The sequence below is a fragment of the Marmota monax genome, unplaced genomic scaffold (genome assembly GCF_021218885.2).
Source record: "Marmota monax isolate L192 unplaced genomic scaffold, Marmota_monax_Labrador192_F-V1.1 WCK01_AAM20220418_F8-fsc01549, whole genome shotgun sequence".
Lineage (NCBI taxonomy): Eukaryota > Metazoa > Chordata > Mammalia > Rodentia > Sciuridae > Marmota > Marmota monax.
In genome coordinates, this window is record NW_026694196.1 from 17,164 (window position 1) to 43,328 (window position 26,165).

General features: G+C 39.2%; 1 pseudogene; it reads right to left on the bottom strand.

The window, feature by feature from the left end:
- Positions 1–5,505: 5,505 nt before the first annotated feature.
- On the bottom strand, positions 5,506–6,442 carry LOC124108024 (olfactory receptor 7D4-like; annotated as a pseudogene).
- Positions 6,443–26,165: the final 19,723 nt, after the last annotated feature.

Genomic DNA, 26,165 nt, shown 5'->3' on the forward strand with positions numbered 1-26,165 from the left:
TTGCAACCCATGCAGCATCAACAAAAGATCTCAAGTAGAGGTGACAGGAGATGGAGAAAAACACAGAGACAATGAAAACACAGAGATATTTTCAAGTAAAGCTAGGGCCAGGTGGGACATTGCACTCTGAAGGAGGAAGAATGACCCAGAACTAACTCCTCAAGTCTATTATATCAGGTCTCATGATCAGGGAGTTAAACTATAAGGGTATTATAAATTATTCAAGGCTTGCGAGTTATCAAGAAGCTTTGTGTGTGTGTGTGTGTGTGTGCACTAAGAAGTTACAGAACTAGAAACATTTTTTGCCACTATCCTACTGTTGCAGTGCTAGGAACATCCTGCTATTATCCTGCTGCACCCAGGAAGCCCATTGTCTGGAACAGCTGATAACTATTAGTCAGATCCCAGAGTCAAGGCTGGTAATATCCTCACCTTTTGGCAAGGAATGTTTCCCAGGCTTGACTTTTGGCAACACAGCAGAATCTGCTCATCCCTTTCCACAGCTTCTTTATGAGCTGTATGTTTTAGATACAGCTATTTGCTGTATGTAAATATCTACAGATATTTGCTCCAGATATATCAGTAGAGGAAAGGGAATGGGGGAGAGAGGAGAAGAGTGAAAGGGAAATACTGGAGATTGAATTAGAACAAATTATATTCCATGTTTTTATGTCAAAATGAATCCCAATATTATGTATAATTAAAAAGAACTAATAAAAATTATAAAAAATTGCTTAATTCTGTGTGTTATTTTCCACTCGTAAAGTATTCAGATTTTTATAATTAACTATAAACATCATAATGTACAATAGATTATGGAGTTATTTCTTCTAACTGAAATTTTTTTCCTTTCACTAACATCTATCCAATTCCCCACCTTACAACTCCAGTAGCCACCATTTAACTCTGTGATTCTATGAGTCAGACATATTAAGATTCCACACATGGGTAAGGTGTACACCTGGCTCATTTCTCTTAACAGAATTGTATATACCTACTGGGTACAATGTGACATTTTGACACATGAATACATTATGCAATGATCAAATAAAGGTAATTAAAAATCCATCACTTCAACCATTTATCATTTCTTTGCATGTGAGAACATTCAACGTCTTCCCTTCTAGCTGTTTTGAAATATACATCATTGTCAACTGTAGCCACTTCAGTGTGTTGTAAAACATGAGGAATTATTCCTCCTCTCTAACTGACTGTTCCCACTGACCAAGCTCTACCCTCTCCACTACTTTTCCCAGTCTCTGGGAACCATTTATTCTGCACTCTATTTCTGTGAGAATAACTGTTTTAGACTCTTCATATGAATCAGACCATGCAGCCTTTGTCTTTGTGTGGCTGGCTTATTTCACAAAATATAATCTTCCAGTTTCATTAATAATGTTATAAATTACACGATTTCATCATTTCATAGTTTGAGTATCTAATTGTGAACAGTTTGAGGAGATTTGGTACTTGTTCTTCTTTATGCATTTAGTGGAATTGATCAGTGAAGCCATCAAATCATTTCCTGGTCTTTTCTTAAAAAATACCAAATCTATCTTTTTAGTAATTATTGGTCTATTCAAATTATCTTTTTATCCATAATTCAATCTTGATAAGTTGTGTTTGTCTAGGAATTTATCCTTTTTTTTAGGCTAAAATATATGTTGGCATATAATTATTCATGACAGCCTTCTATGATTTTTGGTCATTCTGGTTTTGGGTTTAATGATTCCTTTTTCCTCTCTGATTTTATTCACTTGAGCCTTCTCACTTTGGTCTTTCTTATTCTAGCTAAAGATTTGTTAAGCAATTCAAAGGGGAATTTTTTTTTTCATTTACTCCTGATGCATTGGTTGTTCAAGAGTATGTTTGTTAGTACTACATATTTGTGAGTTTTCCCAAGATTCTCCTAATTTTTATACCATAGCATAAAAAATGCGTATGAAAAATTCTACTAATTTTATACCATTGTGCTCAGAAAAGATACTTAATATAATTCCAACCTTTAAAATATTATTAAGGCTCATATGATCTTTCCTGGAGACTCCTCAATGTATCATTGAGAATATGTATATGTGGTAGCTATTGGATGCAATGATGTGATTCACAGACTTATCTAATGACCTCTTCCAAGAACAAGTTCAGTGCAGAGGGAAGAATTTTTACTCCTAGCCCACACAGCACACAAAAATTGACTCAAAAATGGTTAAACATTTTTAATGTAACAGTGAAAATCATAAATCTCTCAGAATAAAATACCTTCATTACATTAGATTCTACAACAGTTTCTCAGACATGACATTGAACCCACAGTAACAAAATAAAAAATAGTTATGCTGAACTTCATCAAAGTGAAAAAAATCCATGCCTCAAAACACATCATCATGATAATGGAGCACAGTTGTGGCATAAAATCAGACACAAATAACAGTGGGAAACTACAGAGAGCCAAAAACAAGTCCACAGATGTGTGGATCAATTAATGGCCAACTGATTTTGACAATTTGAAATGGACACACATTGCACAAAAGAATCTCTTCAGTTAATTATGCTAGCAAAACTGGATATCAGAAAAATGAAATCAACCATACACATAAATCAACTAAAAAATTCTACCAACTCAAAATCACATACACACACACACACACACACACACACACACTTTGACTTAAAATGAATTAACAATTTAAATGTAAGACCTGAAGCTTGTAAGTACTAGAAAAGAACATAAGAGAAAGCTCCATGATATTTGCTTGGGCAACAATTGTCTTGAAATAAACCTCAAAGCACAGGCAGCAGAGCAAACATAGAACAATGAGGTTGTATCACACTAAATACCTTCCCCAAAGCAAAAGAAATAATCTCCAGAGTGAGGACACTACTTAAAATTAAGATAATATATTTGGAAACCATACAATAGGTGAGAGGGAAATATTCAAAATAGGGTCCTCATATAATTCAATAGTAATAAAACAAATAACTTGATTAAAAGTTGGCAAAGAAAACTGGGAGTGATGGTACATGCCTGTAATCCCAGCAGCTGTGGAGGCTGAGGCAGAAGGTTCCAAGTTCAAGGCCTGCCTCAGCAAATTAGCAAGGCCTTCAGCAATTCAGTGAGATCCTGTCTCAAAAAAAAAAAAAAAAAGATTAAAAAGGGCTGGGGATGTGGCTTAGTTGTGAAGTCCCCCACCAAGTTTCAATTCCTCGTACAAAAACAAACAAAAAACCAAGCAAACAAAAAAAGGGCAAAGAACCTGAATAGACACTTCTCAAAAAAAGGCATAAAATAGTTAATAAGTATACAAAAATGCTCATCATCTTAACCATCAGGATAATGCCAATTCAAACCACGAGGAGATGACCCCTCACTCATGTTAAAATGGCTACTAACATAAAAGACAACTAGTGCCCTGAGGATGTGGATAAAGGGGCACCCTGGCACACTGCTCATGAAAATGTAAATTATTTATCCATTATGGAAAGTGGTATTGAGATCCCCCCAAAACAAACAAAAAATATATAGAACTAGCATATGATCCAGCAATTCTAAATCCAAATCATCTAAAATCATTTTGCCAAGCACAGCAGCATTATCCACAATGCTCAAAATACAGAATCAACCTCAGTGTCTAGCATCGAATGAATAGATAAGGAAATGTGGTGTGTATTCAATTTGGAATGCTACTCATGCTTAAAAAGGAGGGACTCCTATCATTAGCTACAACATTGGATGAACCTGTATGATATTATATTAAGAGAAAGAGGCCGACCTAGAAAGACAAACACCATGCAAGCTAACACACATGTGGATTTTTAAAACTAGAGCTCTTCCAAACAATAAAATGTGGCTCTGGTAACCATGTTGTGGGGAATGGGGTAGGCCTTGACAAAGCACACAAAATTTCACTTATACAGGAGGACTAACAACAGAGAGATCTACCGTATATCATGATGCCTGTAGGTAATATCGATAAATTGAACACTGAAAAAACATTAAGACATCATACAGAATGGGGAAACATTTACAAAACACTTAGTTGATCAGGGCCATGACCAATATTATACATTGAACTTTTCAAGTTTGAAAAAAGTATAAAATTACAAAGTAAACAAAAACTTTTTTGCACAGAAGTTTTCTACACTACCGATGACCACATGGCCAGTTAGAGAGAAAGAAATAAAACAACACACAATGAGAGAGGTATACTTCACACCCACGGAGGCTCTGCTTGTGACAGACTTACAATAACTAGTATGAGCAGGGTGTGAATATGTTAGTATTTCCATTAACATTTATGTTAGCATGTAAAATGTGGCAGGGATTATGAGACAGTCTGGCTGTGGCTCAAAATGTCTAATATACAGTTACCACAATATGTAGTAGTTCCACTCCTAGATACATTAACCAAAGTATGGAAAGTAACACAGCCACACCTGCTGAACAACCCTGCAATGTATCTTGTGCAAACATTGCAGAGCACTCCTACACAAACAAGCATGGCTATGACACCACAAGGTGCTCTCATGCTGTGGGAGCCTCATCTGCCCTTGACGAGAGGGTTGTTAGGTGGCACATGACATTGCCCAGACAAATAAAGATGGCATGGATATCCACCCAGCACTATGCCAAAGAGCCATAGGGAGAGATCACCCAAAAGCTATCTGTGGATGAATGATAGCTGGTGTACACACACCAGGACCACACTCAGTCACAGGCAGGAATGGAGCAAGCTACAGTTGTAGAAATTAAAGAACAATAACAAAGAGTCAGAAGTGGGGAGACAAGGAGAGAAGGTTGGAGTGAGGAGAGAGAGACAGAAAGCAAAAGAGCAGGGATCACAAGCAATGCAGCAGTGACCTGGGTTCCTGGGACACTGGACCACTGGGAGACACATGAAGGGATCCCTGCCAAAGGTGCATTCTAGCTCTGGTGGTGACAGTCTAATCATTCTTCTTAGAAGAAGTGGGACACCAAGAGGATTACAGGAATTTCTCTGCCTTTTACTTCAACTCTCCAAGGAGACTCAGTCTCCTTGGAGAGTTGAAGTAAAAGGCAGAGAAAGCTCTGGGAAATACTCTCATGATTGAAGTCACCCATGTGGAGTGACAAGCAGTCCTCACATGCTAAGTGCTTTATTTTGATGATTTTTTGCAAACAAAGGATGAAGATCTGTGAAATAAAATTTTGATAAATACGATACTTTCAGGAAACCATGTCAATACTCGATACAAGTTCTTTACTTCAAGTGAGAAATCATAGGAATATCTGTAACAAAACATTCTGAATTTTTAATTACATTGATCTTGTAAAAGAAAAAAAGAAGTTAAAAAGGAATTCCCAAGGCTGTTTATAAAAGAAAAGTATAAAACAATAAAATGCAAAGTGAGTTCCTTTGTGAACATCAGCAATTATGCACACCTTTTAGAGAGGAAAAGCCAGAATATTAAAATTCATATTTGCCTCAGAGGACACGACATGCTCTTATTTCTGAGGTCACTGATCCATCAAGGACAAGAGGCTACTCTGCTAAGGAGTCTCCCCAGGGCCCCCTTCACATCCTTGTTCCTCAGGCTGTAGATGAAGGGGTTCAGCATGGGGGTGAGCACTGTGTACGTCATGGAGGCGATCATGTTTCCCTGAGAAGGATGGGTCATGGCAGAACTGAGGTGAACCCCAAGGCCTATTCCATAGAATAAGGACACCACACAGAGGTGGGACCCACAGGTGGAGAAGGCTTTAGACTTGCCCACAGAGGAGGACATCCTCAGTAAGGAGGAGACGATCTGAGAGTAGGAGTAGAGGATCCCAGTGGCAGGGAAGATACTCAGCAGGGCAGTCACCACATGCAGTAAGATGATATTGAAGAGGGTGTCAGAGCTGGTTGCTTTGAGAAGCTGAGATAGTTCGCAGAAGAGATGAGGGACTGCAGTGCCACTGGAGAAGGTCAGTCACTTCAGGAGTAGAATGTGAAGCAAGGACACCCAGAACATGATGAGCCAAGACAGCAGCACCAGGAGGACACAGAGCCAGGGGTTCATGATGACCGTGTAGTTCAGGGGGTGGCAGATGGCCACAAAGTGGTCAAAGGCCATCGCGGTCAGAAGGAAATTATCCATACCAGTAAAAATCATAAAAAATACACCTGAGTAAGGCAGCCTCTATAAGAGATATCTTTACCGTGTGCCTGGATATTCACCAGCATCTTAGGGACAGTAGTGGAAGTGAAACAGATGTCCACAAAGGACAGGTTGGAGAGGGAGAAGTACATGGGGGTGTGGAGGTGGGGGTCAGAGCTGACGGCCAGGATGATGAGCAGGTTCCCCAGGATGAGACCAGGTACATGGAAAGGAACAGGCCAAAGAAAAGGGGCTGCAATTGTGGATCATCCGGGAGGCCCAGGAGGATGAATTCCCATACTCCTGTGTGGTCTTCCGCTTCCATATCCATGGATTTTCTGCTTAAGAAAGAGATGCATGCTGAGTTCAGAACACAACAGGCCACTCCAGAGGTGACCGCTCTACAATATCACCTTTGGATGGACATCCTTCACTCTCCAGGAGAATTTCTCATCACATTGATTCACCGAGATAAGGGGTAGTTGTGTCCATTTTAAATGTGTATCACTGACCAGCATTTAAAAAAATTAACAATAAGATCTCATTTACCATCTTCTTGTAGTTTTAGTCCCCCATCTACATGAATTTATCTAAGCAACCCAATTTTTTGTTGATATGCTTTTTTACATAGTGGGATCTCAATAAAGAAGAGAATTCACTACTGTTAATGCTATTATTGTACTCGTCTTGTATGATAATTATGTTAGACATATGCAGTTCCAAATTATAGCATGAGAGTATGAGTTAGAAATTGAGTCCTTGAGTCAGACTTCCTAGAACAAAATTTTGGCTCACTCATTTTTCATCTGTGTGACTTTTAGAAATTTATTTAAATTCTCTTTGACACAAATACTAAACTCTACAGTAGGAATATTAAAATTCTCTAAGAGGAGGATTGAAAAGCAAATCAGATGAAGAGTTGCTGGTACTTTTCCTAATGTAGTTCCTGTGACATAATCACACGTGTGAGGTTTTACTCACAGAATCACAACAAATCTGTCCTCAAGGCTCTCATTTACCAATTTCCCTTTTAGACTCTGGCAGCCACCAAGGCCAGCATTCTGGGGATTCGGATGATCATAAATACAGCAGGTATGTTACCTCTGCTGACTGCATGCAGCACTTCTAATTAATGGTGATCCCTGAAGCTGCTTCTTTCAGAGAATTCCTGCTCTGTGAGTTCTTCCTAGAAGAGGAAAAAGCATGTAGACTGCACAGATAAAAGGAGGAAACAGAAGCTCACTGCCATTAAATTCAAATTAAAGGCCAGATGAGTGTGTTCAGGTGACCGTGCTCTCAAGTGGGGATGGAGTGCACAGAGCAGCAGAGCTCATGGGCAACACCCAATAGATGCACTGGGATAAGATATTCAGGGTTACTGAAACAGAGTCACCCTAGAAAAATACAAAGCAAATTTAATTCTCACAGATCAATGTTTACATTCCACACAATAGACAAAGGTGGTTATTGTGAGTGCCCGAAGGTGCTCATTAGGTTAAGGTAGGGTTCCTGGAGAAACAGTTTAGCCTGAAAGGTGGGTAAGATATACCTCCCTGAAACAGAAATATTTGGACAGAGAGAATAAGGATGGGTCATTGTCACCAGAGGAACTGAAGAAAGAAGAACTGTTCTAGGCTGAGAGGACAGAATTTGCAGCTGCCCTTTCCATGGGGCTGGTATATCAGGGGAGGGTGGGGTGGGGGCAGGAGGGTGGAGTGTGTGAGGCCCACAGTAGAGCTGCCTATGTTCCCCAATGATGTCCTTCCTATATCAAAATTTCTGTTCACTTGTGAGTCTGATGGTGTGAATGTTGGGGCTTATCATGGGTCTTTCCAGAGACTCACATGGTCCTGTCACTTTGTGGGTGATAAAGAAATTAAACCACAGGTTTCAGGTGTTAAAACAGTTGAGGCTAAAAAATCAACTATATTGAAAAAAGAATCCTCAAGATTTCCACATGCCTATGTATGTAAACAACATTGGGTTTTAAGGAAAATTTGCAGACCTTAGTAATGATTTAAAAAAGCAAACAGAGAGCTAACAGTTAATATCAGTAGTAGGAAGGAAAGCCCAGTCACAGAAGGATGTTGGTTAACATAATTCATCAGAAAAAAATAAGCAAATGAATATAAATTATAGTCATAACAGAAAAATGCATTTGAGAGAATTTAACTGTCATCACTCTACTAGGAGCCAGGGATGATCTTGTCAGTATACAAAGAAACCAAGGACAATTTCCTAACACAATAAATAAATCACAGTTATTTTCAAATCACAGTCAATAGGAGCAGTTTCATTAAAACACGAGAACACTTTTGTTAAATTATTGGATGTGCCAATGCATTCTCCTTGAAGTTCAATCTTTTAATATTTTCCAGAGTATTTTAAGGGATTGTTAACATGAGAAAATGAAATTGGAGTGTATGTTGAATGTTAGAAATAATCACATTATTGGTAGGTGCTATTGGGGACAGGAAGATTAAATGACAAACACCTCAGTATGGAGGACTATCAGTAAATCAAATTTGACCATAAAAATAGCAAATAGACCAGAAAGATCCAATTAAACTAGAAACAAAGTAGACCATACCTTCTGCATAATGATCTCTGGTGCATTGTTAATAATTAAATAATTAGATGCAGGAGACCACAGTTTATGGGAAAGAGTGGAGAAGAACAGGAGACTCTCCAGAGTCTAACTCCGATTGGACACATGCTCTAGATTCTAAAGGGAAGGAGACAGAATTAAAACTGAGATGAGGTGTCAGTGAAAACTCAAGATCCTTCAAGGTACAGGGACTATAGATTCAAAAACTAAGTAAAACTGGTAATTTCTAGAGTCTTCCTCGCAGAGACAGTGCTCAGTTCCCACGTCCTCCTCTCCTTCTGACTCTGATGTCTTCACTGGGACACACCAGCTCCCTCAGATGTCTGTTGCTGAAGTTTGCCCTCTCCACATTCTGTCCTGAGGAAGACCAGGAAGGAAGCTGAAACAGAGAACTGTAGCTGAGGAGCATCAGGGGCAGGTTTAAACCTTGGGCATCTCAAGTGCTGAATTCTCAGAGCTCCTGATTAGATAAATTGTGCTATTGTCTTTCTGGTCTCTAAACATTTCAGCTCCCTTGGGGTAAAAAGAGGATAGCAGAATGGAAAATTTTCATTCACTTTCTTTTCTATGTAGGAAGCACTGGAAAGAGATAGCTTTATTTTCTCTAAGGGGAAACTGTTTCCCCTTCTGGTTTGAATTGAAGGTCACCAGAAGTTCTCAAAGAGAAGTCTCATGTCCAGAAGGAGCACACCCCAGTGTTAGGTGGGAGATAAGGGTTGGGAAGAGACCACCCACTTAGGGCTCTGGGTTCCTCCCAGGGACCTCACAACACCCCACCTCAAGCTCCTTCCTATGAGGGGACACTGGATCATCTTATGGTTCAAAGGAAGAAAGTAGACTACCACCAGGGGAATTTGGGACTATGAAGGGAAAGTCCCCAATCTTGGAGATACACAGTAGACCAAGTTCTCAAATTAAGTGAACTTGTTGCTAGTTAACATGTCATTAGCATTGCAGATTGCTTCCCCCTGTGCATTTGCTATGGGGGAAAGAAACTTACGCATGGGCAGCAGAAAAGAAATTATATAGAATTCAGCTGTCAATCAAGATGCCAGTCAACCCCAGATCCACCAGGGGAGAAGGGGGAGAACCAGCACAGCCCAACAAAAGCCAGCTCCACTGTGTGGCCTGGGCCTGGAGTTCCCTGGCAGCTCAGCCCCCAGCTCTCCCAGAGTGTTCTCCTTTGCTCTCAGTAACCCCTGTCTCCCTGCCAACCTCTCGCACTTCATTCAATTCTTTGCTCACATCAAGAACCTGGAACCAGGATCCTCTAAGGACCCTACCCTTGTGCTGGTAGCACCAGGAACCATCTCTCTGTGACTTGCCTCTCTTGAAACATGCACTGAAGGTTTCATGGGCCATTTTGTGTGCACCATGTTGTGGAGGCAAAGAAGTCCTTTCTTGGTGATTACTTTTCTTAATTTATTTTCAAATTTATTTATTTTTAAAATGATAGATTAAATTGTATATGTTTAAAGTATGCACATATTTTAAAGTATTATAAATTGTAAAATTACAACATCTGAAAAGTTGACACATGCATTCCTTCCTATTGTTATTGTTCTTGTGGTAAATTACACTGACATCCATTACTCATTAAAAATAATGATGCATAGTCATTCACTATAGTTACTCCTATATACAATTGATCTCTTTAATTTATTTCTCTCATCCACCTGGAATTGGAATTCTTTGACAAATTTTCCATCCACACATTGGTCTCCCAACTTTCCTTATCTTGGGTAAAGTCCATTCTGCTATGTTTATCAGATCAAGTTTTTAAAATTCTACATACAAATGAAATCACGAGGTATTTATCCTTCTTGCCTTATTTACTTCACATGATATACTGTTCTCCAGGGTCACCCATGTTTTGAATGACAACATTTCTTTTTGTTCATGCTGGAATAGTATTTCATTATGTATGCATGCCACATTTGCTTTATCCCCTCATCTGTTGATGGATATTCAAGCTTAGCAGTTGTTCATGCATTAAAACATGGAGTGAAAATACCTTTTAAAAGTATGGATTTTATTTTTTCAGGCATATACATTGTCTTGGGATCACTGGATCATACAGTAGTTTTCTTTTTAATTCTTTTGAAGAATTTTTTTATTGTTTTCATAATGGTTGTATTAATTTATATCACCACCCACAATATCCCTACCCAAGAGTACCCTTCCCTCAATATCCTCACCAAAATAATCTCTTATTTTTAATAACAACCATCTAAACATAAGACCACTAAAGTACAAGAAATACTATCAAGAATCAATAAATGGGATGATTCAAACTAAAAGCTTCTTTTCAGCGAAGGAAACAATGAATAACACGAACAGAGAGCCAACAGAGTAGGAGAAAATCTTTACCAGATGCACATCAGATAGAGCACTAATTTCCAGTATATATAAATAACTCAAAAGCCTTAATACCAAAAAAAATACACCCCAATCTGTAAATGGGCTACAGAAATGAACAGAAGAAGATATGCATTGATCAACAAATATATGGAAAAATGTTCAACCTCTCTAGTGATTAGAGAAATGCAACTTAAAACTACTCTAAAATTTCATCTCACTCCTGTCAGAATGGCAGTGATAAAGAATGTATCCCGGCCTGAATCCTTCCCATGTCCCTGCTGTTCTCATTCTCAGGACCCCCTCATGCTCTCTGACTTACATGACTCTCAAAGAAAGTCCCCAAAGACCACATTAGTCTCCATACCCATCTAACATAGCAGTGAGCACCACTTATTATTGTGTAATTATTCAGTTAGTGACTGCCTCTTACAAATCCCCTCCTGGGTTTTCCATCCCATCTCTTTGGTAAGTGCTTCATGTATTGAGAGGTTTCTGTCACTTGATAATCCCCTTTCCCTGTGCTCACTCTCTCCTCACCTAACTCACAGGAAGTCTTCATTTCTGACACAGCAGTTTGCCCTGAGGTCTACTGGGACCATGTGTATCCCCACCATGAGGAAGGGCATTTTCAGTCTTCTGACTCTGGAATGTGCAGTGGCAAAGTCATGAGTGATGACTTCATGTCAGTCCAGCAGGACTCTCAGAGGCAAGCCTAAGGGAGTCCCTGAGGCACTAACACAGCCCCCAGGGAGAAACTCCTGTCTGTGAAATTAAACTCTGCGAAGGGAAGAGCACAGTCAGAGCAGCAGCCTAATGGGCCCTGGGAGACGGTTTTGGAGACAGATAAGAACTCTATTTAAATCTCCAGGCAAAGGAGCTTGTTGACTGCAAGCAGTTGAGCAGACCCGAGAAAGGAGACAAACAATTGGAGAACCAAATTTTCCTCCAACAGCTGTCTTTAGGGAGAAGGAATTGGCAGAAAGCTTCCCTTTCTACCCTGTGGGAGCAGAACTGTATAAAGACCAGGAAGCTGTTAGAACAGTGAATTGGATGAGGTGCTCTGAGGATTTTGTAAGGTCCTGAAAAGTTTAAGTCAGCTTCCAGAGTCCCAGGGCTCAGTGTCTTTGAACCTAACAAGAGAGGCTGGGAATCCCCTGAATGGACGGTCTCCCTGCGTCTTCTGGGAAACCCTTGTGGAAGAGCCAGGGCAGCAGGGGCTTCCATGGGGCCATCTGAAAGAGTACTGCAACCAACAGGATTGGGATTAGGGGACCAGCAGAAGTCAACAATGCAGGACAACTTTAACTAGACTCAAGCTCTAGGGACACAGCAAACAATGGATCTCAACTCATTGTCACCAGATGAGCAGGGTCAGAATCACCTGGGAGCTTGTTAGAGTGCATATTCTTGGCCTCCACCCCAATCTATGCAATCAGAAACTCCAGGGTCAGGAAGCTCTTTGTGTCTAGTAAGCCCTCCAGGTAAATCTTATTTCTCCACAGTGAAAGTTCAGAGCAACTACTGTAGGATTTGTTAAATGGATGAGGAGAGACCCACACAAATCTGTGTCCTCAGAGATGCTCTTGCTTTCAAACCTCACCTACACATCTAAAGAACTAATGATGTACTCATATTTGACTTCATAAAGTTATATCTCCATTTGCTTGTTCATCTTATGTATTTTTCTGAAAGTTTTTTGGCAACAGTTCTTTGCATGTTTATAAGCTCTAATTTCCTAATGCTTCATGTTCAGTCAAATCAACATTACATATAATTTTAAAATCAACAGTGCGTATAATTTTAAAGGTGAATCTTTATTTTTCTGTCTGAGAATGTGCATCCCTCTTCTAAAACACACACACACACACACACACACACACACATTTGTTGCTGGCTCTAAAGCTATCAAATTCTTTTTGATTTCTACTGATGTGAGTTAGAATTATTCATGTGCTAAGTAGTGCAAACAGTTGTTATGAAAAGGAAGAGGATTTAAATCCCTGGGAGAATCATGACTAGCTTATGTTGTCTTGTCCTTAACCCACTGACCAAGGTGACCTTCCCTTTCTCATCATCTTGAATGAGCTTTATTTTTAACTGTTATATCTCATTTTATTGTTGTTCTTTGAAACAACCAAGTTGTTTCATGTAAATTAAATCTATGTCTTTTTTAAAGCATTTCAGCTTTAAGTAAAATGCTTTAATTCCATTGAGACTTTCTGAGGGTGGGTGCATTTATCATTTTTCAGTTCCCTTCCTGCTAGTTAGGGTCCTGGTGAGTTTCCCTGCTCATTTCCATAGTGACCACATGTGGCAGGTCCCTGTGCTTTTCTCACTTTGACATCCCTTCATTTATTTGCTGTTTCTACTCTTTATCAGCTAGAATATTAGATACTATGATTAACTTGGCTGAGAAAATAGTAAATAGGCTTCCTATGGGTGAAGTGTTTCAAGTTTAGTACAATAAGTTTTTATTTAGCATCATCTTTTTTAATATTTGTTTTTTAGTTGCAGGTAGGCACAATATCTTTATTTCATTTTTATGTGGTCCTGGGGATTGAACCCAGTGCTTCATATGTGCTGGGCAAGCACTCTACCACAGAGCCATAACCCCAGCCCCTTAGCATCATCTTTTGTGATAACGGACACTGACATTTCCTTCTGGGTTTGCAACTGGATGATAAAAAGACAAGTCTATTTGTAAATGTATTTTTGGGTATTTCAGCTATAGTAAAAGCACTTGACAAAGATTAGATTTTAGCTGGGCCTGGTGGCACAAACCTAAAATCCCAGTGCCTCAGGAGGCTAAGGCAGGAGGATCACAAGTTTGAGGCCAGTCTCAGTAACTTAGTGAGGCGGTAAGCAACTTAATGAGACCCTGTTTCAAAATAAAAATAAAAAGGGCTAGGAGTGAAGCTCACTGGTGAACCCTGAAATATATCAGTATACATAGACATATGGGTTCAACCCCCAATGCCATAACAAAATAAAACACAAGGAGCTGGTGTGGTGGCTCAGTGGTAGAGTGCTTGCCTAGCATGTGTGAGGCACTGGGTTTGATTATCATCACCGCATTTAAATAAATAAAATAAAGGTCCATCCACAACTAAAAAATTCTTTAAAAAGATTAAAGTTTAGGGATTTTAAAACTGCATGCATGGTAATATTTTTCTTCATAATCTCCTAAATTATTTTAAAAGTATATTCTAACTTTAAATTATTTATTATTAAATTGCAAATATTTATTAAATAAACATGATTTTTGAAATACATGTATTTTATAAAATTGGTATATTAGGTATGTTAACTTATTTATCATATCACATTCTTTTAGTTTTTTTGTGATGAGAACATAAATATCCTCTTTCCAATATTCAGTAATACATTGCTGTTCACTGTGTTATAAAAATGCACCTGGTAAACATCTTCCTCCTTTCTGCCTGGAATCTTGTACCTGCCTGTGCTTTGAGCTGAGCACACTCTCTAGCTCCTGCCTCTCACCATTTAATAACCAACCTACTCTTTATCAGCTAGGATATTAGACACTAGGTGTGTTGGAATTGTCTGCTTCTGTGACTTCCACTTTTCTGGATTCCACACGTAGGTGAGATCAGGTGGGATTTGCCCTTTGAGAACCTGATTATAAGAGGTCTCAAAGGGTAGACTCGGTTGAGTTCAATCTGACCGGTGATCTTTGACCTGGATCTGTGTATCCTTCTTTAGCTTCAGGTAGATTTCTGTTATTTTATCTTTGTATATGATTTCTACCCCTTTGGTATTTCAAGACTCTTCCAATTCAATAACCTTAATATTTGCTCACTTAATACTGTCTAAAAATTCCTACAGTTTTTCTTCATCTCGTTTTCTCCTCCAACTGTATTTTCACATGGCCTGTCTTCAAGATTACTAAGTATTTCTTCTCTTTGATCTGTACTCCTATTGATGCTTTCTATTGCATTTTTATTTTTGCTAAGTATCTTTTTCTTGTCTCTTCCTTCCTTCCTTCTTTCCTTCCTTCCTTCCTTCCTTCCTTCCTTCCTTCCTTCCTTCCTTCCTTCCTTCCTTCCTTCTTTTTGATACTGAGGATTGAACACAGGGATACTTAACCATGTGGCACATCCTCAGCCATTTTTTGTATTTTATTTAGAGTCAGAGTCTTGCCAAGTTGCTTAGGGCCTTGGTAAGTTGCTGAGGCTGGCTTTGAATTGTGATCCTCCTGTCTCAGCCTCCCAAGCTGGTGGGATTACAAGTGTGCACTAACTACATGCCTGGCACTAACTACATTTTTCAGATCAAGGATTTCTGTTTGATTTTTTTAAAAACTGTTCAATCTCTTTGTTAAGTTTCTCTGTGATAATATTCAATCATTTCTCCATACTTTCTTCAAGTTCTCTGAGTTTCCTTTATTTAAATTCTCTTGAGAGTTTTCCCACACTAATTGCTATGTGGTTGATTTCTGGCACATTATTATTCTTCTTCTTATTATTATTAGTAGTAGTAGTACCAGGGGTTGAACCCAGAGTCGCTTAATCACTGATCCACATCTCCAGCCTGCTTTATGTTTTATTTAGAGACAGGGTCTCGCTAAATTGTCTACAGCCTTCCTAAGTTGCCTTCCTGAGGCTGAATTTGAACTTTGTGATCCTCCTGCCCCAGCCTCCCCAGTCTCTGGTATTATAGGCATGCACCACCACACCTGACCGGCACCTTATTTGGACTGTTTAGTGAAGTTACATTTTCCTGAAAGCTCTTAACACTGTGTTAGGTTTACCAGTGTAGTACAAGTATTAGGGTAAAGCTTTGTGCTTACTACCCAGAGGATGGCAGTCTTACACCACATTATGCTTCCTAAAATTGACGTTGTGTTGGTGAAGTCAGTGTCTTGGCCAACTAGGCTGATGTTAAACTGGTCACACTTCAGTCTCATGGCTACAGAGACCTGTACAGTGTTGGTAGGAGGGCAGGTATGCCCCAGACCCAATCCAAGGGTGAAAATGATTCTGCCTAGACTGAGTCTGACCCACTGGTTCACTTATCTTTGCCTGATACTGGGTCCAGTTCAGAGGCTCCGGGAGGTCTAGCCTGTGTACAGGTCTTCCGTTTTTACTGGATGCTAGGTATCACCAGAGCTGACCTCCAAGACAAAGCCCTGTACCAACTTCTGTGCCTGGCTCCCCATTGTATGGACCCCTGCTCCCTTCTGTCACCTGAGCTTGGAGGAACAATGTTGATGGAAGTCTCTTTGCCACCTGGTCCATGAATTTCAGCAGCTCACTCCATGGTTATTGGCATGATGGTAAATGAAGCAGGGCTCTTCCTAGCACTGGATGTCCCATGACAAGCCTGGTACTGGATTTCAAGTCTAAGCCATTTACTCTCCCTCCCTCCCCCATGGGAGGCATGTCTGTATGCACTGGGCTGCTTGGAGTTGGGAGAGGGATGACATAGGCAGCTAGTTGCCTCCTAACTTCTTCTATATGTCTTTTCATTTTTTATACTAAAAGTAGGCACTAAGCACTCTCACTTGATTTCCCCAGCTCTTAGGAATGTAATATGCTGTGTGACTATCTATGCAACTGGTTGTGTCTATAGGGAGATGAAAGCTGGTGAATCTCACTCAACCAGTGAACGTCTTGCTTTGCCTCCTATGCCTACTTCTGAGATTAAGTCAGATCCTTATAATACTGATACTGGATGTGGACAGGTGAAAGAATTCCCTGGAGTGAGGGCAAGAGAATTCTATACTGACCTAGTGTCTATTCATTTTGTGATTGTGATTTTTTTGCCTGTGATTCCAGCTGTCCTTAATACAGTTGATGCAATCGGTGCCAAACACAGAGCATGTCTGTGGTTAATCCAAGGATGCCCACAGGGAAGATCACATGATTAGTGGGTCTCTTCCTAGAGTGATGGGGGAGGAAGTGGTTATCAAGAAGAGAAACCTCTAAGATTCTCTTGGAAAGATGTGCCATGTCTCTAATAAGACAGGCTGAAAAACAAAACAAAACAAAAAACAGGTCTTCCCTGCTCACTGCATAATGACCTGGTACAAGTTACAAAAAAAAATCATGCTCCTTACTTTGCTGTAAAATAGCAATAACATAGGTGCTCATGATATAGGAAAAAATGTACGTATGAAATGATGCACACTACTTAGAAAACAGCTCAGGCCCAGGCATGAGGAAAGTCTTAATTATGGTTTGTGATGTTACAGTTACTTTCATTCTCATCATCTTCAGCATGACCTTCAGTATTATTTTGGAAGTTAAGGGAACAATTTAGAGGGACTGATTTTATGTTATGTTAACATAAATAAGATGTCTTTGGGATGGAGAATCCATGGAGGGGAACCAAAACTTTGAATGAGATTTATGAAACTTCCTCCAAGATTATAGATTTCACTGTCCCCATACCTGAACTTCTGCAAATCAGTAACCTACCATCTTGCTACCCAAACTGCAATGTTTGTCCTGATGAAGAGTAAACAAAATTAACACCCATAAATCAAATGCATTCCTATACATCAGTGATGAATCTGCTGAAAGAGGAATCAGGAAAACCACCCCATTCACAGTAGCCTCAAAAAAATATATTTGGGAATCAATCTAACAAAAGTGGTGAAAGACCTCTACAATGGAAACTATAGAACACTAGAGAAAGAAACTGAGGAAAATGTTAGAAGATGGAAAGATCTCCCATGCTCTTGGATAGGCAGAATTAACTTTGTAAAAATGGTCATGCTATCAGAAGACCTATGCAGATTTAATGCAATTTCTATTAAAATCCCAATGACATTCTTCATAGAACTAGAAAAAGCAATCATGAAATTCATTTGAAAAAATACAAGACTCAGAATAGCCAAAGCAATCCTTAGCAAGAAAGGTGAAGAAGGAGGCATTTAAGCAGAACTTAAATTTTACTACGGAGCCATAGTAACAAAAATGTCATGGTATTGACACCAAAACTGATATGTAGACAAAAATGGTACAGAATAGAAGACAGAGACAAATCCACATAAATACAGTTTTCTCATACTAGACAAAGGCACCAAAACATACATTTGGGAAAAGATGGCCTCTTTAACAAATGATTGTGGGAAATCTGGAAATCCACATGTAGCAAAATGAAATTAAATCCCTCTCACCCTGCACAAAATTCAACTCAAAGTGGATCAAGACTTAGGCAATAGAACAAAGACCCTGTGCCTAATAGAAGAAAAAAATAGGCCCAAATCTTCACCATGTGGGCTTAGGAACCGACTTTCTTAACAAGACTCCTAAAGTGCAAGAAGTAAAACCAAGAATCAAGCCTGGAGCAATGGTCCATGCCTGTATTTCATCCCAGTGTCTTAGGAGGCTGAGGCAGGATGATCTCAAGTTCAAAACCAGCCTCAGTAAAAGTGAGGTGTTAAGCAATTAAGTGATACCCTGTCTCTAAATAAAATACAAAATAGGGCTGGGGATGTTGCTCAGTGGCCGAGTGCCCCTGAGTTCAATCCCCGGTATCACAAAAAACAAAAACAAAAACAAACAAACAAGCAAACAAAAAAACCCTTAATCAACAAATGTGATGGAATCAAACTAAAAAGTTTCTTCACAGCAAAGGAAACAATAACATGAACAGGGAGCCTATTGAATGGGAGAAAATCTTTACTACATGCACCTCAGATAGAGCAGTAATCTCTTAACACCAAAAAAACCCCACAAATGACCCGATAGAAAAATGTGCTAAGGAACTGAATAGACACTTCACAGAAGAAGAAATACAATCTATGAGCAAATATATGAAAAAAATGCTCAACATCTCTAGCAATTAGAGAAATGCAAGTCAAAACTACATTAGATTCCATCTCACTCCAGTCAGAATGACAATCATCAAGAATACAAGCAATAGTAAGCATTGATGAGGATGTGAGGGAAAAGGCACTCATACATTGCTGGTGGGACTGCCAGTTGGTGCAACCACTCTGTAAAGCAGTATGGAGATTCTTTAAAAAACTTAAAATGGAACAACCATTTGACCCAGTTATCCCTCTCCTCAGTTTATACCCAAAGTACTTAAAATCAGCCTACGACAGTGACATGCCCATATCAATGTTTATGGAGGCTCAAGTTACAATAGCTGAATCATGGAAACAACCTAGGTGCACTTCAACAGATGAATGGATAAAGAATATGTGGTATATACACAATGTAATATTACTCAGCCTTAAAGAAGAATAAAATGATGGCATGTGCTGGTAAATGGATGGAGCTGGAGAATATCAAGTAAAATGAAATAAGCGAATCCCAAAGAACCAAAGGCCAAATGTTTTCTCCTATATGCAGATGCTAATTCCCAATAAGGGGAGACACTAGGGAAGAACAGAGGTACTTTGGATTAGACAGAGAGGAGGAATGAAGGGAGGGGAGGGAGTATATAGATAGAAACAATAGTAGAATGAATCAGACATTATTACCCTATGTGCCTATGTGATTACACAACTGGTGTAACTCTACATCATATACAACTTGAAGAATGAGAACTTCTACTCCATCCATGTATAATTTGTCAAAATTCATTCTACTGTCATGTATAAATAATTAGAACAAATTTTTTAAATTAAAAAAAAACAATAAGCAATTTTGATTGATTTTCCTCCATTGAGCATCTCCCACCGCATTTACTGAGTTACCTTGCATAACTGCTGAGTCATTATTAAGGAGTGTAGACCCAACATCACCTCCTTCCTAGTTGCCCAATGAAGGCACAGGCGCCATGTTCAGGATTGATATGAATACAGTGTTAGATAAGAGCTTCTGAATGTGAACAACCTTGGAATGAGGAGGTGCACGTACAGAGCCACCAAGCTGAACAGCTGGAGGCATAGGCAGACTATTGACTACCCTGACCTGAAGACTGCATGCACAGAGCTTATAACTCACCAAATTGTTCCAAGTTATCCCGTCCTCTCAGGACTGCCTAGTGGAGGAATAAGAAGAGAGAATGAAATGTCCACAAAAGGTTTGGGGCTCTTCCTCTTCTCATGAGGAAGTTCATGTGGACTGCGTGCTATTTTAATTTCTTTCATTTTTTTTTAAAAAGGTCCACTTGTATTCCATTTCCATTGTTTACTGTGGTAAAAAATAAATAATATGAACTTTTCTACCATTTCAAGTACACAGTTCAGTTTTATTAATTGCATTTACATTTTATACAACAACCACCATCATCCACTTTCCAGACTTTTTTTTTTTGATTCCTAAATTAAAAATTTTCACACATTTGAAAAACTTCCCAATACTCCCTCCCCCAATTCTGGCTACCACTCTTCTATGATGAAACGTAATGATGGATTAAGACTACTGAACTACAAGAGTAATGTGACCAAGGAGGGAGAATTTTCAGGTCTAGATGGTGATTTTAAACATTTTGTATTCTGTCTTCCAAGTGAATGCTGTGATCCTGAGATTAAATTGTCTTCCTGAGCAGCCTCCAAAGGGCACTTTTAATGTCCCTGTTCCTCAGGCTGTAGATGAAGTGGTTCAGCCTGGGGGTGACCACAGAGTACATCACAGAGGCCACTGCACCCTTCCTAGGAGAATGTGAGACAGCTGATCCAAGGTACCCTTCAAGGTCTGTCCCATAAAATAGACAAACCGCCAGGTGAGACCCACAGGTGGAGAAGGCTCTGTACTTCCCCCCTGAGGATGGGATCCTCAGAATGGAGGAAATAATTTTATAGTAAGAGAAAAGGATCCCTGAGATGGGACAAAATCCAGAAATGGCAGCAAGAAAACACATGACTTTATTACTGGTGAAAGTATCAGAACAAGCCATATTGAGGAGCTGAGAAGAGTCACAGAGGAATTAGCAATTTCCACATCCTTAAAGTAGGGAAAGTTTAAGGTGATCAAACTGTGCAGGTGGCAGTCCAAAAGGTTAACCAGAAAAGGCATTAATATTAAGAAGCCATAGAGGTGAGGGTGCATGATTACTGGGTTATGCAGGGGGAGACAGAGGGACAATGGGTCATAAGCCATCACAGTCAGAAGCATACCATCCATACCTCCAAAAATAGTGAACAGGGACATCTGAGTCAGGCAGAGGACATCTGAGTCAGGCAGCCCACATAGGAGATGACTCTGATGTGAATTTGGATGTTCACAATCATCTTTGGGACTGTGGTGGAGATGAAACTGATGTCAGCCAAGGACAGGTTGGAGAGGAAGAAGTACATGGGGGTGTGGAGGTTGGGGTCAGAACTGATGGCCAGGATGATGAGCACGTTCCCAAGCACTGTGACCAGGTACATGGTCAGCAACAGTTTGAAGAAGATGGGCTGCACTTTGTGATCTTTTGGAGACCTAGAAGATGGAAGTATTACATCCATGTTTCTATCTTGTGATTCTATATTGCTCAGATACCTTTTGTTATTTGTTCTTTTTAGATATTCATGACAGTAGAGTGTATTTTGACATATTATACACACATTGGAGCAGAACTTATTCTAATTAGGATTCCATTCTTGTGCTTATAAATGATGTGGACTTTCACTGATGGTATATTCATACGTGAACATAGGAAAGTTACTTGATTCACTCCACTGTCTTTTCTATTCCCATTCCCCTCCCTTCCTTTCATTCCCCTTTGTCTAATCCACTAAACTTCTATTCTTCCTCCCCCCCTTGTTGTATTTAGCATCTCTTCAACAGATCAATGGATAAAGAAAATTTGGTATATATACACCATGGGGAATTACTTGGATATCATTTTAAGAAGAAAAGTGTTGAAAAGAAGAAGCAAATGGGCCCTCAGCACTGTGCGTTAGTCAGCCTTCTACCACTGTGACAAAACTCCTGAGGAAAACTATGTAAAATGAAGAAAGATTTATTGTGTCTTATGTTTCAGAGGTTACAATTCATGGTCTCTTTGTGCTGCTATTTGGGGCCTATGGTGAGGCAGAACATGGCAGAGAGGGTGTGTGTGGGGGTGGAGTTGCAGCTGGAGAGAGAGAGAGAGAGAGAGAGAGAGAGAGAGAGAGAGAGAGAGAAGAGAAGAGAAGATAAAGTGACCAAGAATATCTTATGTCCTTCAAATACAACTCACTCCAAGTGACCTACTTCCTTCAACTAGGTTCCACCTCCTAAATTCTTCACCACCTTCCACAGCATCACCTTTGGGGACAAAGCCTTTGGGGGACATTTCAGATCCAACCTATAGCTATTACTGTAATTGTAACTAAAGCTAGAAATATGTGTGTGTGTGTGTGTGTGTATATACATACATACATACATATTAATGTCTATACACACACATAAATGTATATGTGTGTATATAAATATACACACATGCTTTTTGATGAACTTGTGTTGATTGTTCATATTGATGGGTTTACCTGTGACTTTTCCACACATCCATATGTTGTGTGTGGATCCTCCTTCCCTTCTAATCTTTCCCATTCTCCCTTCCCTCCCTTGCCCCTGGTCTTTGGTCCAGTCCCTGATAGTCCCTCTTCTTTTAGGTCATTTTTAAAGTTTCCACAGATTACAGAAAACAGACAATGTTTGTCTTTCTGGATTTGACTTATTTCTGCTAGTGTGATAACTTCTCATTCCACCCGGTTTCCTACAAATGACAGAATTTCATTCTTTTTTTGTAGCTGAATAATACCAATAATAATAATAATAATACTATTAATAATAACAACAACCATGTTTTCTCCATCCATTCTTCTGTTATTGTGGTGTGTAGGCTGTCCATGCATTAGCTACTTCAGATGAGTAATAATTTATTATTTTAACTAACAGGATTACAAATAAAATTGTGCCCCATTAGTCCACTCTAATGACCTGAGAAAAAATTTAATTGTAGGGTAGAAAAGACAGCAAAACTAAACATCTATACCTTGATATCTTGCCTCTGTGGTCACATTATTTTTATATGTGCTATAATGATTTTAATTTATCATTTTATTTTATAGTAGAACACTTGAAGCTAATTTTGGGGCAGCTGAATGGGGAATTTTATTATTATTTTTTAGTTCCAGGGATTAAACACAGGGGTGCTTAAATTCAGAGCCACATCCCCAGCTCTTTTTATATTTTATTTGGAGACAGGGCCTCCCTAAGTTTCTGAAGCTGGCTTTGAACTGCAATCCTCCTGCCTTAGTCTCCCCAGCCACTGGGATTATAGACATTTGCCACCATGCCCAGTGAATGGGGAATTTTTTCCAATAGGTAGAATGTTTCTGTTTGGTAAGATGAGAAATTTCTGGAGATGGATGTTGATGAATACACCACAGTGTGAGGGTAGTTAATACCACTGTACCATGTGCAAGATGATGGTGAAAGTTGTAAATTGTTTGGGAATTTTAATTTTACCATAGTAAAACTGGAAATAACAACCTAAAAATAATAATTAATTTTTTTTAAAGACGAGCTTCCTCCTGTGTGAAAGAAGAGCCTCCAAACTTCTGTGGACATATTACTTTCTATTTTCCCCATTACTATGAGAAAGTCCTTAGTGTTAGTGACAAACTGGACCAATTTGGCTAATAATCAGCTCTGTGCATTGGGCCTCCAACGTTATAACCATCAATAATGAGCCTGTGCCTTCATCCCTTCAGCTTCATGTTTCCAAGTTCAGTGGCCTCCATACCTGTGCCTCCTCCCATGATTGGTGGCATCAGAGAAATCCTATGTGAAACTGCACTGGCATCAATCCTGTGGATGGAGCTGGAGTCTTCAATGGGTATCAGAGAATAGATGAACCTTGGATTTTCACGGTTCTGCCATGATCCATCAGAGATGCAGTAAGTACTGAAGGAGATAAAGGATGGAGGATGGTCTGTCCAAAGAATTGTTTCCTCATAATCACAGCAAACATTCATTTGGGGTAGCCAGATAGAAGAATAATGATGTGAAAAATCATATTCCACTATTGTCATGTATGTAAAAAAAATCTTAGGTGTGAGGACTGTAAAGTTTATGTTCTCAGTTGTGTCAAATGTCCTAGAAATCTCATTCAAAGTTTTACTTTCCTCTCAAACTTCTTCTATTTACCATAAACATCTCTTCCACAATAGCAGAAGATAGCTCCCATTAAACTGCTTCCTTAGTTTTCTAAAAGGCTTATGAAGGTGATGAGGAGGATGAGGATAGTGTTCATAGTAGCAAGAAACATTATTTATAGCTTCCTGAGTGCCAGGCTCTGGGCTATACATTCTATGTAGATTATTTCCATTTTCCTGCATAGTCCTTCTCAGATTAGAAGCACCTCATGTTCATTTTACAGAGAAGATAAGAGAACAGAATTTTTATGAAACTCATGCTAGGCTTTTAGCTTATAAACTCTGAGTTTATGTTGGAATTGAGCTGTCTGGTTATGGAACAGGGACTCTGGGAAGGAGAATCCTCACAGGTTGCACCCTTAAGTCAACCATCATTTAACTTGCCTGTTACTCCAGCATGAGACCTGCCCCTCAGGGTGCACTTACATTTGGGGGTATCTGGTAAGTCACAAAACAGATCAGCAGGTGTCACCAGAAGCAGTGATTATGGGAACAATGGCTGAGATCATAGGAAAAGATCATAGAAAGAAAAGACACACCATCATTCAGCACAGACTGCTCTCTTTACCACTCCAGGATGACCTTGCAGCTGTCCACATCTTCCCACATTCTTATAATCAGACCACTTAACCTATAAAGGAGTCTTTGAGTCAGATTAATAATGGCTTCATTATTACTCAGGAAACTGGAAAGAGTTGAAATAGGTACCAGATATGAGCCTCTGATGGAGACCTCTGTACCTCTGCTAAAAACTTCCAGATGGTCGTGAAACAATGAAAAAGATTAGTCCATGTTACCCAGAGCCTGGGGACTTAATTTTATATCCTGTTGCTTAAACTATTTCCATGAAAAAGAAGGTTGTCAGATACTCAGTTTATTTATACTTGAGACAACTGTGTTGAGTAAGGATCAAGCAGATAATTGATGCTCCCTGTGTGTTTAATATGTACTGAATGCATAAAATTGGGAAAAATAAAAATTCCATGTTATTATTGGTAGTAATGATAATGTTAAATCATCACACCACTTAAGTAAAAGATTCTGTGACCTGATGGTACAGTTTTCCTATTTTTGTAACAAGACTTTTTATTTTTCTTGTGTAAATACATGCCGACATCTATAGAGGAATGATTAATCTGATTTCCATTTCCCCAGAACCTATACCTTGTTTAGCACAAAAGGGGACATAAAAAGGGAAAAGTCTCTGTTAAATATTAAAGAGACCCTTTTCTGGTCCACAGTACTTGGCCTACTCAGTGTGGATCCAGTGTTCTTGTATTTCCCTTCCTGCACTTTCATCTCTTTTAAGAATGTGCCACAGAACTAGAGACAGGTCACAATAGCTATTGTCTGTGTCTGTGCCATGGTCACCTGGGCCCTATGATTCCATTTAGGTGCATTGACATTTATTGGGCAAATTTATTCTGTGAGCATGTACAAATATGCAACAACAAATCCCATAAATATGTACAACTTTAATGCACCAATAAAAAATTCTGGCAGAGACTTTTCATGCAATAAAATAAGAAAAAAATATGCATAAATATTAGTGGCCAGGTAAGCCTTAAGTCTTGGGGTAAGACCTATGTTGGAGTTTTGCATCATTCCAAAGATTCAGTAACTTTGACAGTTGTATTTATCCACAAATTCACTGTTTAATTGTTGAATTCTTCACTTTTTGAACAGAACCCATGATGATTAAATACGTATTAGTTTCCAAACTTAGATATGTAGCATGAGTGTTTTGGAGATGAGTGTTATTCTCCATACCGAGAAAAGAGGTGTGGAGAAAGTTACCCTCATTCTTCATATAGTATCAGGTCAGTGATGAGGGACTGAGTGTTGACTCTTTACCTCCCATCCCATGGCAAGGTCCCTCGTATTGGAGCCAAATGGGAATATTATCACCCATGCAGGATGAAATTTCTCTTTGATTTATCTTGGAAGAATTGTTACTAGATGGAAATCAGGAATTAAAAAAAAATAGACCCAGACAGGTATGATCAATTCATTTTCAGTGGTGGTACC